The sequence below is a fragment of the Phoxinus phoxinus genome (assembly GCF_949152265.1).
Source record: "Phoxinus phoxinus genome assembly, chromosome: 13".
Taxonomy (NCBI): Eukaryota; Metazoa; Chordata; class Actinopteri; order Cypriniformes; family Leuciscidae; genus Phoxinus; species Phoxinus phoxinus.
Window position 1 is genome coordinate 22818967 of NC_136888.1, and position 16424 is coordinate 22835390.

The following is a 16424-nucleotide window of genomic DNA, read 5'->3' on the forward strand; positions in this document are numbered from 1 at the left end:
GTATCTTACAGTAAATTTAAAGTATACATTTTATCAATTTGTGTTCCCTGGGAATCAAACCAAATGATCTTGGCATTCTGAGCTAGGCTATATAAACTTCCAATTCTTAACATTTTTGAGTAGACTATTCCTTTAAATATAAAATTAGTGGTAAATGTGTTCTAGACAGAACTCTTTAGCCCTGGAGTAGTCATAAATGAACTGCTTCAGTGTGCAGTTTCCCCAATGTTATTTCAGTCTGTTTAAATCATTAGGAGTAAGGAGGTTTAACCTCTCATAATTCAATCAATATGTAGCACTGCTTTTTCCCACTTTCTATGGCTTTTGTGGTCTCTTGAGCTTCAGATAAACTTTTTCCTGATTGTAGCCGTGCTGCATTTTCGCTTGTGTGAGTGTTTGTGTGCTCCTGTACTTGAAACTACTGAATATGCTGGAACTGTAAATGCATGCGAATCACAGATGCAGTTTACACGCTTCTCTTGTTTTCCGGCTGGGATGAGTCCTGTTGTTAATCAAATACGGTGACGTCTCATACGAGGGACAGATCTGCTCCATCATGCAGTAGATTACACACACACGCGGCAGTAACTTCATTTCCTGCCTGCTTGCCTCTGTCCAGTACACACTCCTTGAGGAGAACACACTCCCTGCTTAGCAGGACGCTTCCTGACAAATGTGTGTGAACAAATGTCCCGCTAATGATGCTTAACGACCCCGAGCTGTTCTGCCGTTAGCCCCTGCTTCACTCCTGTGCTCCGCGTGCGTGTGCGAGTCTTTTTATTGGCCTGCATTATCTTTGTGCTGTTAGTCTGCTTTCCGCATTAATCTGCACCCGACCTGCTGTGATACACTCCTTTTGGTCCTATGAATCTTCCTGATGGGAATGCCGACAACTCTAAGCGCTGACACACCCACACAGAAACGTATTTACCCGAGGCAGATGGAGGAATTTTTTAAGCATTTTATTTGAAACCAAAAAAAGGATTTGTGTCCGTGGAGTGCTAGATCTGCGGGGTCAGGTGGTTTTTGTCATGATTCTGCCCTCGTGTCCTTGATTTTCTCTAATGTCCCTAATGTCTTTCTTGAGGCAGGATCATGACAGACCCATAGTTCGTGTGCAAGTACATGGCCTTTTGTTTGGGCTGTGTGCTTGTGTTGTCTCGTCACTTTACCCCGTCCCCTTGTTCTCCTCGTTAGTCTTCATTGTTTCATTAGTATCACCTGTTGTCCCTCCCCTATTTAATCCCCTTGTGTTTGCTGTCTTGTGCTATCATATATATTATATAATATTTAATATTTTGTCAAAGAGCTGTTTAATCTTGTATTTGCTGTGAGTTTATAGTCTAGTTAATTGTCCAGTCTTAGTCTAGTGTTGTTAGTCTTTATTTTTCCCTACCTGTGTTTGCCCCATCGTGGGTTTTGTTTTCCTGTCATTAATAAACCTTGTTAATTGCATACTGTCTGCGTTTGGGTTCATCACCGAGAGCCGTGACAGTATTGTCGTGGCGATCTGGTTATGTTTTTTCTGTCCATGGCAGAGGTGCTTTGTACCTCCACTTAGCGACCACCTCCTATTGTGCGATTGGCTCTGGAGGGCAACAATGAATGACACACAGCAACGTGGACTTTATAAGTCGAAATGTCCCATTAACATAGCAACTTACAGTAGCGTCTTGAATACTGTCTGTATTAATGTGCAATGGGGCCATATTCTAACCATAGCAACAATAACTAAAGTAATATCAAAGATGGCAACAACGCCCATAAAACTGAAAAGCGTTTATATATGATGGAGGGAGCATTTGAGTCATGCCGCTCGCATGTAAAACACAAAACTGATGGGAGCACCTCTGGTGGAGAACAGTGACTGTATCTAAAATCCTTAGATGACACACCGCTCATATATCCGTAAGTTATCAAAACCATACATTGAAACCCCTCAGAATGCGGTTGTAAATTTCTGGGTGTGACTTCGGTTATAGAATGTGTTATCCTTCTTGTAAATATCCGTACTGTGTGTGAACGTATAACCATATTAAAGACTCAAATAGAGGACTGACATATTCTGCTGCTGTGTGGATGTGGCCATATACTCACATATTCATAAGTGATAAGCAGGTCTGGACAGAATTTTCTTGCAAGCTATAATAGTGTATTCAAGTTAGCCAACATATTTAATAAACAAACACAAAATAAACAAGGGAATTGTAGAATGGGATGTGTCGCTGGAACTGCCATGGAGATGCACCGATTACAATTTTCTAGGCCGATTAAGATTTTTTTTATTTAAAAATTAATAAATTTTTTGGTTAAATTAATCTCACAATTTCTGACCAGTCTTAAGAATCTTAAGAACATGTATTGAATAAAAAAATAGTTAAATTAGTGAAGGAATTGTTTTAATTTATTTACTTACTGTGGATATTTAAGAGGGCCTTAGTTTTTCCTGCGGTAGTTTCCCCCCTAACCACTCGCTTGTGTACAGTATGCATAAACTTGTACACTAGAAAACATATGCTCATATTGCTACAGTATCTTTGTGCTTGTCCATGTTTTTGAGAGATTTCTTAATAAATTCTGGTTTACCACTACTGATACGAGACCCTCTTCTCCTGTAAAGTATATTCATAAGAACATGCTTGCACAAACACAATGCAACGCAATATAAGTTTCATACCCTGCTCCCTATGGGCTCGTCATTTTCCTGCCGATGTCACACACCCTCCTCTCATAGGGGATTTGAGCCAATCTGGCCTCCTGGAGGACTCTTAAAGCAGTGATGAATTCATCACCTCAGCCACTGCTGCCCCCAGAGAGAAGAGAACAGCTCTGCGAAGCCCAACATTGTACAAACGACTCTTTCTGTGCCCCCCTGTCCTGCCTCAACATGCTTAATATGCCCTTAATGACGCTGCTTTCACACAGACAGACCACTTGTATATTGTATTGTGTGTGTGTGTGTATATATACTGTATACACTCCCTGCATGGCCAAAAAAAGTTGCTCTGGATTTAAATAGGCACATGCCTCTATTGCCATTATTGCAGTGATTGTTATTTTTCTTGCATGTTATATGTTTGGCAACAGTTCTTCTAAGCCTAATTGACCCTTCACTAAGCCCCGCCCTCCTTAGTTACTGTTGCTACGCCTGGCAAGCTTTCGCACCTGGCACGTCTATTACAGTATGAATGCACTGGTGTCAGACATTCCCAAGGAGATAATTAGTCATTTTTGGCAAACAGGTGAAATATCTGAGAGAGCAAGACAAGAGGGACTGCAGTATGCATTCCATTGATATATCCACGACATAATATGCAACCGATTAGAGAATAATTTCATCAAAATCAAAGCTAAAGCCTATAGGTCTCAGCGCAAGCAGCAGCCGCCTCATACGCTGACCATTCAAATGGGAAACACACCAATTGAGGAACAGCTATGTTCGTGCACAGCAGGGTAAGTGAAATGGGAAAAGAATCTAATAATTATAAATCAAACTGCTTATCCATAAATCTGGTGGAATAACACTTACACCGGGAGAGCCGCGATCGGATTGAGGTAAAGTTACTGAGGGGTTGTAGGCCGTCGTTTAACAAAATGCTGAAATATATTTTAAAGTATGTCAGTGAGCCTCCGTCTTGTCTTTAATCGTCTTATTTTACGTTAAAATATTATTTTCACCGTCATTATTTCCAAGCAATAGGTGTTTTTGTTAATCCTGTCGACATTTAGTTGTGAATGGGGTCTCCCACACTGCTTGATCCACGCCCAGCATTTCTCCCCTTGGCTTTTAGGTTTCGGGGAGGGAAAAAATTACACCCCACCGTCCAAACTTTTAGGATACCGGGTATCAGATTGCACAATCCATACGCACAACGCTTCGGCATGTTTCCCTCGCTCGAAAGCTTGCCAGACCTTCCGCGCCTAGTTACGGTTGCTAAGCCATGATTGGCCAGTGGCGGTTTTCGGGCGTGGCTTAGCGAAGGGTCAATTAAGGGAGTGTGTAGCTTTTTATTTCTTAAAGGACAAGTTCGGTATTTTACACTTAAAACCCTATTTACAGATCGTATCTGAAATAGAACGGTTAAGATTAAAATTTGGACACATGCTCATGTCCCGAGAATTTTAGGTTTATTTATTTTAGGCAAAGGTGCATTATCGCCACCAACTGGACTGGAGTGTCTATTATTCAAGCTCTCAACGGAAGAATCACGGGTGTGACGCGTTTGGAAAAATAGGTCCACAGTCCAACTAATGGTAAAACACCTGTTGGAATGCATCTTTTTCAGCGATTTTTGAGTGAGCATACCAGTGAACACCCCTGACCACTCGGTGAGTTTCACGTCTTTGTAAACTAAAGTTTAATGTGTTTTAGGAAGGAATGTTCCAGTGCACATAGACAACCATTGTGGAAGTGGGGGGAAAGCGAAATAAACCTAAAATTCTCGGGACAGGGGCATGTGTCCAAATTTTAATCTTAACCGTTCTATTTCATCAGATACGATCTGTAAACAGGGCTTTAAGTGTAAAATACAGAACTTTTCCTTTAAGCAACTTTTAAGAAAATAGACCATTTGCCTATTTATTGAATTGAATGCCTTTATTGTCATTGTCCTTTAAAATACAACGAAATTAGGATCGCTCTCCAAATTTAATTTAAATCCAAACAGCAAGTTTTTTGGCTGGACAGTATATATATATATATATATATATATATATACAGTATGCATAGAAGCATGCAGTGTGGATTTGTCCGCCAGCTTCCGCAATGTTTATCATCAGCAGGTTGGGGGCTCCGAATCAGTCAAATTTGAGACGGGCCCCTCGGGTTTCCTGCCGAGCAGCGGCTCCAATTTAAAGGTCAACTGATAACGGCCCAGGCTCATGAATACCCTAAGACATTCTCCCACCTGCCTCTCTCTCCATACATCTGGCTATCACTCACATACACACGGATAACCTCATGCTCCTGTATTTCTATTCTCTCTCTCCTCCAGACTATCCTTTTAGTGTCTGCATGGCATCTCTGAATTTAATTATTTTATTTTGTATTATTTCTCTCTCTTTTGTAAGACATTGTCAATGAAAGTCTTTGCAAAGAGGTGTTTTTCAAAGGACAGCAAAGGCACAGTGGAGGTCATGCAGTGGTCATAGTTTTTGGCATGTAACTAATAGGCTAAATGTTTTTCAGTTAGGGATATACATGTTATATATAAATGTATCGTATCAAATCGGATATATATATGGAATGGGATTGTATATTTCATTGTTCATGCATATTTTCTCTCTTTTTACAAAAGTTCACTTCCAGTTATAACACTAATGATTTAATAAAACTGTTAAATGTGATCTTTACCATTTTTCACACTTTACAATTTAATGTTGTGATGCTTAAATTCACTTGTAGCATGTGAAGTGACTAATTTAGTTTTTAGAGATAATATCGGCACGTCATTAATTGTGTTAATACCTAGTGCTAACTGCTCTCTCTAAGTTAGCTGTGCTATCATACAGATTAAATCCATTCCAGTTGATATTATTCTACAATTATTCTTGAGTGCGACTTCAGGGCTCTCAGTTGTCCAATATTCTGACAGGCATTATGTCTGGATCTGGATGATTAGTTACAGGACTGAGTGTGTGCATTAAACATTCTCTGTAATAGACTTTCAAACACAGACTTAAATTCTGCGATGTTTGAAATGACAGATGACCTAATTCACTTTCTCTCGCTCTCTCTATTGATCGCTCCAGTCTTTATGACTTGTGATCTGTCTGTGTATTAATCAGTAGAAACAGTGATCTGCCATCAACTGTTGTGCTTTAACCCTAATGTTTGTAGCAGCTCTTTTTTGAGGCTCCTCTTGAGCTGAACTTCCTTATTCAGTAGACCAACACTGCTCCTTATGCCTTTATCTGATCTTCTCACAGATAAATCAAAAAGCTTCTCTTTTTTTTCATTTTACTCACACCTCTTCTTTAGTGCTCCATCTAAGCTGTGCCTATGCATGACCACGTACTTCTGATGTAGCTCCCATTTAGACTCAAATATATGTGTGGAAATGGCTAGTGCTTTCATGAATTAGAGTGAAATAAATGGGCAGTATTTTAACTGGAGTCTATTTGCATGTCCATTGATTTTTAGTAAGGAACTAAGGCTGTGAGAAATGTTGTGTGGAAACAGGGCTGATGCATTTGCAAGATAAAGACCACATACTAAAAGTACAAAGACTTAATGTTCATAATGGCACATATGGAGGCCATGCACTACTATTATTTAAAGTATTGTCTATCTCTATAATTGGGATTTTCATCTCTTTTTTTTTGAGAGAGAGAAAGAGATAGGGAGAGAGAACCTTAGGAAAATAACAATTTATAGCCTCTGGATAACATTATTTCTTAAAAACTATTTTTTATTGTGATGTAATTTAATCATATGTATTTTATAAATGTATAATCATTAGTGTGAAACGGTACATGTATTCGTCCCGAACCATATGGTACGGACGTCACGGATTGGTGCATGCAGTCGCACAACGAATACAGTCAGTCACAGGCGATCCACACTCCAATCCAGAAGGGGGCACACACAGTAATGCAACAATGTTTGCTACCAGTAAAAAGCACAGAAGAAGAAGAGACGATGATCAATATGTTTACATGTAATCTCTCAACCAGTGATTCAAATGCGGAAAGATATCAATAAAACAGCTTGAGAAAAATATCACGTTACCTCAGGCATTTAGTGTCGACAGCAGGTTAGTTTGCGTGTATGTGTGTGAAAAATATTTCCATGAGTGAGGGAGTGGTGGGATGGCTGCAGACACAGTAAAACTTGAGTTCTTCTGTGACTCAATAACAGCTAATCACAGCATCACAGAGAGAGAGAAAGAGAGAGAGAGAAAGAGAAAGAGAGGTGCACATAGTACACAACTTCCTTACTTGAGTCAAAGTACAGATACTACTGGTCAAATATTACTCCGTTACAAGTACAAGTTGTAAAGACAGATTTGTACTTAAGTAAAAGTACAGAAGTACTCGTTTTTAAAAGTATAAATTATCGAAAGTAAATGTCAATGCATTGTTTTATTATTGTTGCATTGTTGTATGTAATACTTACAGTACCTTATGCCTCTGAAGCAACCTAGTAAATACACCTACCAGGTAGTAGTATCTGTGGAATTAAGAGCTTTTAATGTTTAAAATAGGGCCGGGACTCCATTAAAAAAATTAATCTAATTAATTAGAGGCTTTGTAATTAATTAATCGCATTTTAATCGCATATAAATATTTGACCTGAGAACAGTGAGAAGTAATTTTTTTCACATGGATTTTTAGTATACCATTGAATAATGACTGAATACATAAGCTTAAGCAACAAAATATTGTTTATTTTTGTTCAACCAAGTCCAGCAGACCAGTGCTATTTTTGCCATTAAGTGTAGCAATAGCCGTTCCGAATTCCTTGTTGCATAGCTTGCACACAACCATGCTCTTATCGACGCTTCCATCCGTTCGTTTTTTATAACAAAATGTCCCATCCACGGGGCCAACCAAAGCGGTCTTGTCAGCTTCTTTGTTCATGTTCACTGTGTTTTGTTGTTGTCTGAAGTTATCGTTTAGTTAGAACTGTCTATGGAAGTTATGAGCGCTAGTTGGTGCTCCAGTATAATCGGTCCGCCTAAACTCATCCAGTGAGAAACGTTCCGCGGTGCAAAAATAAGTGCGATTTAAAATGCGTTAAAAAAATTGAACGCGTTATTTTTTGTGTAATTAATTAATCTTAATTAACGCGTTAAATTCACGGCCCTAGTTTAAAACCTATAGAAATTAACTGAATTGACAAAAAAGTTTTTTTTATTTAACACTCCTACCACCAAACTGTTGAGTTTTACCATTTTCGAATCCATTCAGCCGATCTCCGGGTCTGGCGGTAGCACTTTTAGCATAGCTTAGCATAGATCATTGAATCTGATTAGACCGTTAGCATCTCTCTCAAAAAAAATTACCAAAGAGTTTCAATATTTTTCCTATTTAAAACTTTTCTGTAGTTACATCGTGTACTAAGACCGACAGAAAATGAAAAGTTGCGATTTTCTAGGCCAATATGACTAGGAACTACACTCTCATTCCTAGGGCCCTATTTTAACGATCTGAAACGCAAGTGTCAAAGTGCAAAGCGCAAGTAACTTTGTGGGCGGATCCCGGCGCTGTTGCTATTTTCCCGGCGGATAAATGACTCTTGCGCCCGACGCAAATCTAAAAGGGGTTGGTCTGAAGTAGCTTCATTATTCATAGGTGTGGTTTGGGCGTAACGTGAAATAAACCAATCAGAGCGTCCTCTCACATTCCCTTTAAGAGCAGGCGCGCTTGTTCCATGGCGGATTGCTATTATAACGGCGGATTTGCCTGCGCACGCAGGAGCGGTTCACAGCCGAGGAAACCGACGTTCTCGTCAGGGCCGTAAAACACAGAGAAGTGACATTGGGGATGATGGGAGAAACCCACCCAAATTAGCTTCGGTTAAACAGGCGTATAATTTGGGTAAATGTGTAGCCTAATCTAGATTTTTTTATTATTTTTTATCTAGATAGATCTTTTTCACATCTTCACGGACATACCAATGATTTCCCTCGTGTGTTAATATTTTTCCTTGTAATAATGTATGATTTGCAAAAATGAAAACTGCTGTGTCTGTTTATATTAGAGAATCAAAGTGGATGCGGGTTAACATTATGGCCAAGCACGCGCCCTTAAAATACCACATCACTAACGCGCAACGCGCCACTGTCTTTAGACTGTTTTTTTCTTGGTCAATGGCGCAATTGCTTTCTTAAACTGGAAAATAGCACCATTGAAGTTTTGCGCCGGAACACGCCTTCTCTTTGCGCTGAACCGCCCCCGCGAGCGCAAGTTCATTTCCTAATTTACCGACGTGCGTCTGTGGAGGGAAAAGTCCGCTGTGCGCGGGTGCAAAATAGGAATGATACATGCGTCGGTGTTCAAAGTCAATTGCGCTGGGTGCAAGATAGGGCCCCTAGTCATATTGGCCTAGAAAATCGCAACTTTTCATTTTCTAATATAGGATTCTAATATGCTGATTTGGTAGTACTCAAGAAACATAACCCCATATGAAGCATCAAATGTCATTGTCACATGGTTTACTTACATGAGTATTTCCTTCCTTTCTGGTGCAGTAGTTAATGTGTAGTGTTTAGGAGTGTAGGGCAAATCCCTCTAGATAGTGTCTTTACTAAAGACTTATGTTAAATCTCATGATGCAGCATATGCATGAGCACACTAGAGAATTACACACACAAACACACACAACCAGACAGAAACACATGTACTTCATGATAGACGACTGCTGTTCTTGTGCTAAACTAGTGAACTCATCGGTCACCACTGACAACTCCATCTGTGGCTATGCTATCATATGTACATAATCACATAACACACACACACGCGCGCTGTGTCTCGGTGACAAAGCTCTTAAATCTGTGCGGCTACTATCCAGACTTCATTTCCACTCTACAGCACCTGTGTGTATCCTTAATTCAGTGTTAGCCCTCCAGTCGAATGCTTCCTCGTTCACTACCACCTGAGACCCAGACACACACACCCCTGACACCAGGCAGCTGAAGATGGTTCTATTTCAATGCAAATAGCATCTCATCCACAGGGTTGAGGTCTGTAGATTAGATTTGTGGGTTTTCCGTCTAGCTGTACTCTGCAGCAGGGACTCTTTTAATCGGCTGGATTGACTTCTTCATGCCGTGGTTTCTGTTTCTGAGTCGAGCAGAGTTTGGTTTAATAGACTACCGATCTCTCGGCAGCCCTGCTGAATGCAAGACCCTCGCTGAGAGCTGAGCTTGACTCTGTAATAGTGACTGGAGAAGATAGGCCCTGTTCACACCTCCTATTAAAATCCCATAGCAAATGGACAGCCGAGACAGATCACTGTTTAAACCTGGTGTATTTAGTACTGTGCAAAAGTCTTAGGCATATTTGATGCTTCAAAAAAGCATTTGCTATAAGATGCTTATGCATATCTTTTGCATTAATGTGCCAGTAGGAACTGTACGTTTCAAAATATTCCTAGCAAAAATTTTAATAATACACTGAGACTACGTACAGTACATCTCTTACAACATCACTGTTACAGTATATTGATGATCTGTATATCACTTTTCACAATACAAATCTCTATTTTTTTTATCTTTTTTTTTTTTAGCTATATTGCCTGACATATCAGGTTTTTTTTTTTTCAGTGAGCTCATCACGGTGCATTCTAGGATTCCCCCCATGAAGGATTTCCCCCCAGTTTATTTATTTACTTGTCAATACTGAATACATAGTTGATATTTCTCTCACTTGGTCTAGAATAAACCTTTTTTTTAGTGTGCTTGTTGCAGTGCATGCAGGGCATTCCCTACCTGAAGGATACTTGCAACGCTGCTATAGAATTTGGTCAAAATGAGGTATCTGAGGCTGCAAAATTAAGCGGTCTCTGATTTAGAACAGCCTTGATGTCAGGAATGCCTCAAAATGCTGCCTTTGTAGGCAGTACAGGTTTTGGAACAGGAGATTATACCAGAGCAGTTTAATGTTATAAAGCACTGCTTCACTCCAGTGTTCTTGTTCTCATCTTGTATCCTCAATCACACAGATTACAGCCAATTAATCTCTCACCTTTGTGCCACTCCCACAGGAATCTGACCTAAATACATCAAAATGAGTTTTTAATCTGAGTGTAAGTTTGGTAGTGTTCAGAAGAGTCTCAGAGTGTGCTTTGATGACCAGGCCTCTGGCGGAGCCGGGAAATATCTCATTTAAAATCATGGTTCCTTCATCTGTCACACAGCAGTGTGGTTTGAATCAAGAGTTCTGACTCACGTGGGATAAAAGCAGAAAAAATAGGCAAATTTGGCTTGTGGTTGAGTATTAATCTTCCTTCATACAGTCTGCCATGTCTATATCTCTGGTACTAAACTTAAAGGGATGGTTCACCCAAAAATGAAAATTAGCCCATGATTTACTAACCCTCAAGTCATCCTAGGTGTATATGACATTCTTCTTTCAGACGAATCGGAAAGACAATCGGAGTTATATTATATAGACCTTTATAATGGCAGTGGATTGCAACCATCAGTTTGAAGCTCAAAAATGTGCATCCATCCATCATAAAAAAACTCCACATGGCTTCAGGGGATTAATAAAGGCGTTCTGAAGCGAAGCGACGAGTTTGTGTATGAAAATTATTAATATTTAACACGTTACAAAGTAAAATTCTAGCTTTCGGCCAAACGGGCCGCAGTCTTCTTACGCAACGTATGACGTCGGAAGTAGCGTAGCGTATAAATATAAATATAAGTTCACATTTACATTTACGCATTTGGCAGACGCTTTTATCCAAAGCGACTTACATTGCATTCAAGGTACACATTTTACATTTTGTCAGTTCTTGCTTTCCCTGGTAATCAAACCCATGACCTTGGCGTTGCTAGCGCCAACGCTCTACTGTTTGAGCTACAGGGTTAGGGTTAGGGTTAGGGTTAGGGTAAGGGTTAGCCAAGTTGCCTAACTTTTATGTACTTTAAATGTTTTAATATAACTCTGATGTATTCGTCTGAAAGAAGAATGTCATATACACCTAGGATGATTTGAGGGTGAGTAAATGGGCTAATTTTCATTTTTGGGTAAACTATCCCTTTAAGCCTTGTTTACACATTGCAGTTTTTTGTTTCGTCTTTTGTGAGGAGTTTTTATTTAGCTTTTATTTTGTTTCATTTTCTTTTGTTTGTTTTTTGTTTGTACTCTTGTTTGTGCTTTGGCAATAGAAATGCACTAATTTTGTCACAAAACACACTACATTGAAACTGAATAGAGAAAAGAGAAAGAACGAATTAAGGATTTTAAGGGGAAATGTTCTTTTTAAGACTGGAGCCATATTTGAACAAAAACAGTACAAACATGGCTCAAACGAGTACCATTGCCCACCCATCCTGTGTTTCACTTTCATTTCCTGTTTTCTCTGTGTGTGTGTGTGTGTGTGTGTGTGTGTGTGTGTGTGTGTGTGTGTGTGTGTGTGTGTGTGTGTGTGTGTGTGTGTGTGTGTGTGTGTGTGTGTGTGTGTGTGTGTGTGTGTGTGTGTGTGTGTGTGTGTGTGTGTGTGTGTGAAAGAGAGACTGGGCAATGAATAATAACATAATAAAAACAAGAATTTCCTCGGAATGTGCATCTGGCCTGGTGAGAGCTGACCGGAGCTCAATGCCCCGAGGCCCACAGCTGGCCCCTGACCCACAAATGAAGAATTAGCAGAACGGTCTGGCAATTACAAACCAAAATCCATGGGCTGAGCGTGAATGCCAGAGAACATTCATGCACTGGGAACGCCTCCCCAAAGCTCTTCAATTTGATCCAGACATAAAACCCCTGAGAGTAAAGAAAAAAAGAGAAAGCAGGTTGAAGGGCAAATAAAATACTCTCGCCCCCTTTCCTCACTCTAAAGCAGCCAGTTTGGATGGAGAACCTCAAGATGGAGGACTTCCCTGCTGAAAAGACCAATATGGAAAGGTCATGGCTGGTTTGTTCATGATCACATAAAGAAACTGGAGATGAGGACAGTATAGTTGAGGTTTCTCTTTGAGAAGCAATCTGGCTTGCATTTTTCTGCTTTAACCCTCTGGAGTCTAAGGTGTTTTTGGGGTCCTTGAGATGTTTTGAAATGCCCTGATATTTGTATTTTTTTCAGTTGCTTATAAACATATTAATGGCAAAGGTGTAATTACACTCTATTTAGCACGAACATGGCTATCATAATATGTGAGCAACATATATGTACATGTTTGCATTTTTGAGAGAATATTATTTATGCGTGGTTATTCAAAAAACTCAAACTTAAATTTTCTGATATAAGACCACAAACGACCAACTTCACATATTCCCACAATACTGTTGACTAATGGATCTTGTCGGCTAGAGTATTTACTTCAAAATTATCTGAAAATCATCCGGGCTAATCGTTCACATTAAACAATAGATTGATTTAAATTTTGTAAGACACTTTTTGTTTGGAAAGGCAATATGCAGGTGGGCGTGAATGATCCAAGAAGGTCATGAATAATGTCCTCATTCACACCTGGAGACAAAGACTTGCTAATGCTGCAGTGCATACTAATGAGCCTTAGGTGTCACTGTGGCTACAAGAAAAAATGCAAAGACAACACACACACATATATACATACATATATACATACATACATATATATACCGGTATATATATACATATATATATATATATATATATATATATATTACTACAGAATTGGTTCAGAGTTGGAAACATCTTGAAAAAAGTGTATTTTTCCACAAACTGTATGCTTGCAAATTGTATAATATCCAAGGTAAACATTTCTAGTAATTGTGCAGTTAATTCTCATTCGTATTTTCAGAAAGTTTTGGATTATGTAGGCTATCCTCTCCCCAAATTTGTCACTAATAAAACACAAAAATAATTTATAGAGAAGGCTTATATTGACCTTTTAAGATTTTGTTTGCACCTTGTAAATTAGGTTTTGATGTGGCAGTAAAAGCTTTATAAATAATCTATCCAAAACGAAATTTTGTCTTTCATATTTCGTCTGTAACATATGGTCTTTTATAATATATATTAGGGAATAAATGTTAATTTGCAGTTTAATATGTTGCTTATACAAATACATTTTATTTCAACGTATTCAGTCGATTTTTACTCATCTCAGTAGGCAATATAGATAGTTTGCTAAAAGCGAAACTCCGCGAGCTGTAGTAAACAACAGCATGCGCCGCGCCGTTCATTCATTCAAACACAGAAACGCGATTCAAATTTAAACAGTCTTTTGCGGTTTACAGACACCATTTCATATCGCGATTAGAACAAAGCACTTACTGATGATCTGCAGCTGGATCCGTTGTTCGGCTACTCCAGCACGTTTGAGGTAAAATGTCCAGGATTATCACGATATTATTATTCCTCACAGCGAGTGTGTTGTCCAGCTGTTGTGGGCGTTGACTGGTTTGTAGTGATGTGACATTTGAACCGAGGCTTCGGAGCTTGTGTCGAGAAAAAAGGGGCGTGCCAGATGAAGCCGCGATTCGAGGCTTGTGTTGTTAACGTGAAAATCACGTGACTCATGACAAACGAGGCCTCGGTTTGTGTGGATACGTCACCGGTTCGTTCTGAGTGTCGTTTCCGGATAAAGGGGGTTCGAAACTCGCGCCACCTTGTGGGTGTTGTCAGGAGTAGTTGAATCAGTTGTAGTAGAGTCAGAGAGTTAGAGTTACAGTTAGATAGTTGTGTCGTCATCATTATTGTGTCATATATGTGTTAGGGCTGTATATTATTAGATTATATCAGGTTAGATTAGTTATAGTAGCCTATATTGCTATTATTAATTATAGTAGTTATATTATTGTTAAATTAATTAGATAAGATTATTTGGATTGCTTTGGTTTTTGGATTTGGACTGGACTGCTTTTTGATTTGGATTGCCCTTTTTGATTTGTTTGCTTTTTGTGACCTCTTCCTTTTTCCTTGTAATGGAGCCAGCAAGAAAGAGGAAATCCTCCCCTGTCTGGGAGTTTTTTTCTTTGTACCTCCATTATTAGGTGACCTTTGGCATCTGCTGGATAGCACGGTGGATCACTGTAGAATGAGCTCAAGTGCAACAGCAAAAGCTACTGTAGAAGTGGATCGGTATTTATCCGAAGTGAATCTCACAAGATCTGAGGATCCACTAGTATATTGGGCTCAACATAAACATCTGTATCCTCATTTATACCAGCTGGCACTGACATTTTTATGTTCCCCCGCATCCTCTGTTCCATGCGAAAGGATCTTTTCCAAGGCTGGAGAGGTTCTGTCCAAGAAGAGGAATCGTCTAAGCCCCAACACACTTGAAAAAATTCTGTTCCTCAATAAAAATAATGTGTGATCCTTCCTTCACCCACCCCAAACTGCAGTTTGTTCCTCTAAATCCATAGTCCCATAAGCACAACACTGCACTAAAACTAGTAACACGTCAATGCACAAAACACACCAGAAACAATTCTTAACATTTCCCACCCCACACTTTTCTGTTGCAATTTGCATTATTACACTCCCTCCACCATAAGCACTGCACTCAACACAGTCTCACTTTTGTTGTTCCTACTGTCACTATCCAAACAATTTATGAATAATTAATGAACTGTGTGTGACAGTTGTCTCTGCACAAGTAAATTCAGACAGAGAGAGAAACATATTTTATTTGATACACAGGCAATGGAAAAATGTCTGCTCAGGTCATTGATTCAGTATTCATTTATTGGTCTGCTATTTCTTTGCACAGTAGCTAGGTGTCACTAGTGAGCAATAATGAATGAAGCTTCGAGTAATGAACCTTTTGGTGAAGCAATGGGCTGCGAGGTCTCAGTGGTTCAGGAAGCCTCATTTTGCCATCACTACTGGTTTGCATGTGTTGTTGCTTCAGATCTGCGTTTGAATAGCGCGCGCGCTCTCGATGGGCGTGTCACATTAGCGGAGTAATGAGGTGCCAGAAAGATAATGAGCACAGCTGATCTCTCGCTCTTTTTATATAGATTACATAAACAGAGAATATTTGTTTTAGTTTTGAATTAGATAATTTAAAACTACACACTTAAATGATTATAGAGATATATAGCTCATGTCTGAGTGAATAGTATTCGCTGAGATTTGTTTAAATTTAGAAACGTGCTTCAGAAAAAAAGTTCATGGAGACGGAGAGGCATAAAGCACTCCCTGTTTACTTTCTTTATTTTACAAAAGCACAATGTTTTATTTCGATTGTAAGTGGACACATAAAAAAGTAGACATTTAACAGCTTATTTTCTCATATTTCTTAAGGCTGTATGACCAAAACTGACTGAGTATTTTAGGTCTATTTTGCTGCTATGTAAAAAAAAACGAGCAAAACGCGCCCGCGCGTTTGCCGACCCCAGGGGGTTAACACCATAGAGAAAGAGAAAAGGAGAGAAAGAGAAAAGGAGAGAGAGAGAGAGAGATCAGTCGCTGTGATAATTGCATGGTTGAGGTGGACGGAGGTTAATGAATCTCTCCTTCATCGCTCTGACCTTTCCAGTATCAACCCTCTGTTCTTTCTGGACATATTTTAATGACAACCTTTAAATAATTTATCTAACTTATTTCCCTTCATTAGCTGTCGCCTGTGACATTTTCCCACTCCGCCTCACATCTTTCAAGGAATATCGCCATTGATTTTTTTTTTCCACTTGATATTTCTTCAATCATGATTCTATTAAAAATTAAGTTATCACACACACTATTTCTCTCTCTCTCTCTCTCTCTACAGTGCATGGTTGAGGTTTGAACATGTGGGAGACGTTTGTAATCAGAAACTAATGTG

General features: G+C 39.3%; 1 protein-coding gene across 4 annotated transcripts in view; it reads left to right on the plus strand.

Annotated features, from left to right (window-relative positions):
• pacrg (PARK2 co-regulated) overlaps positions 1-16424 on the plus strand; it is a 163408-nt gene that overhangs the window by 127158 nt on the left and 19826 nt on the right. The window lies entirely within an intron of this gene.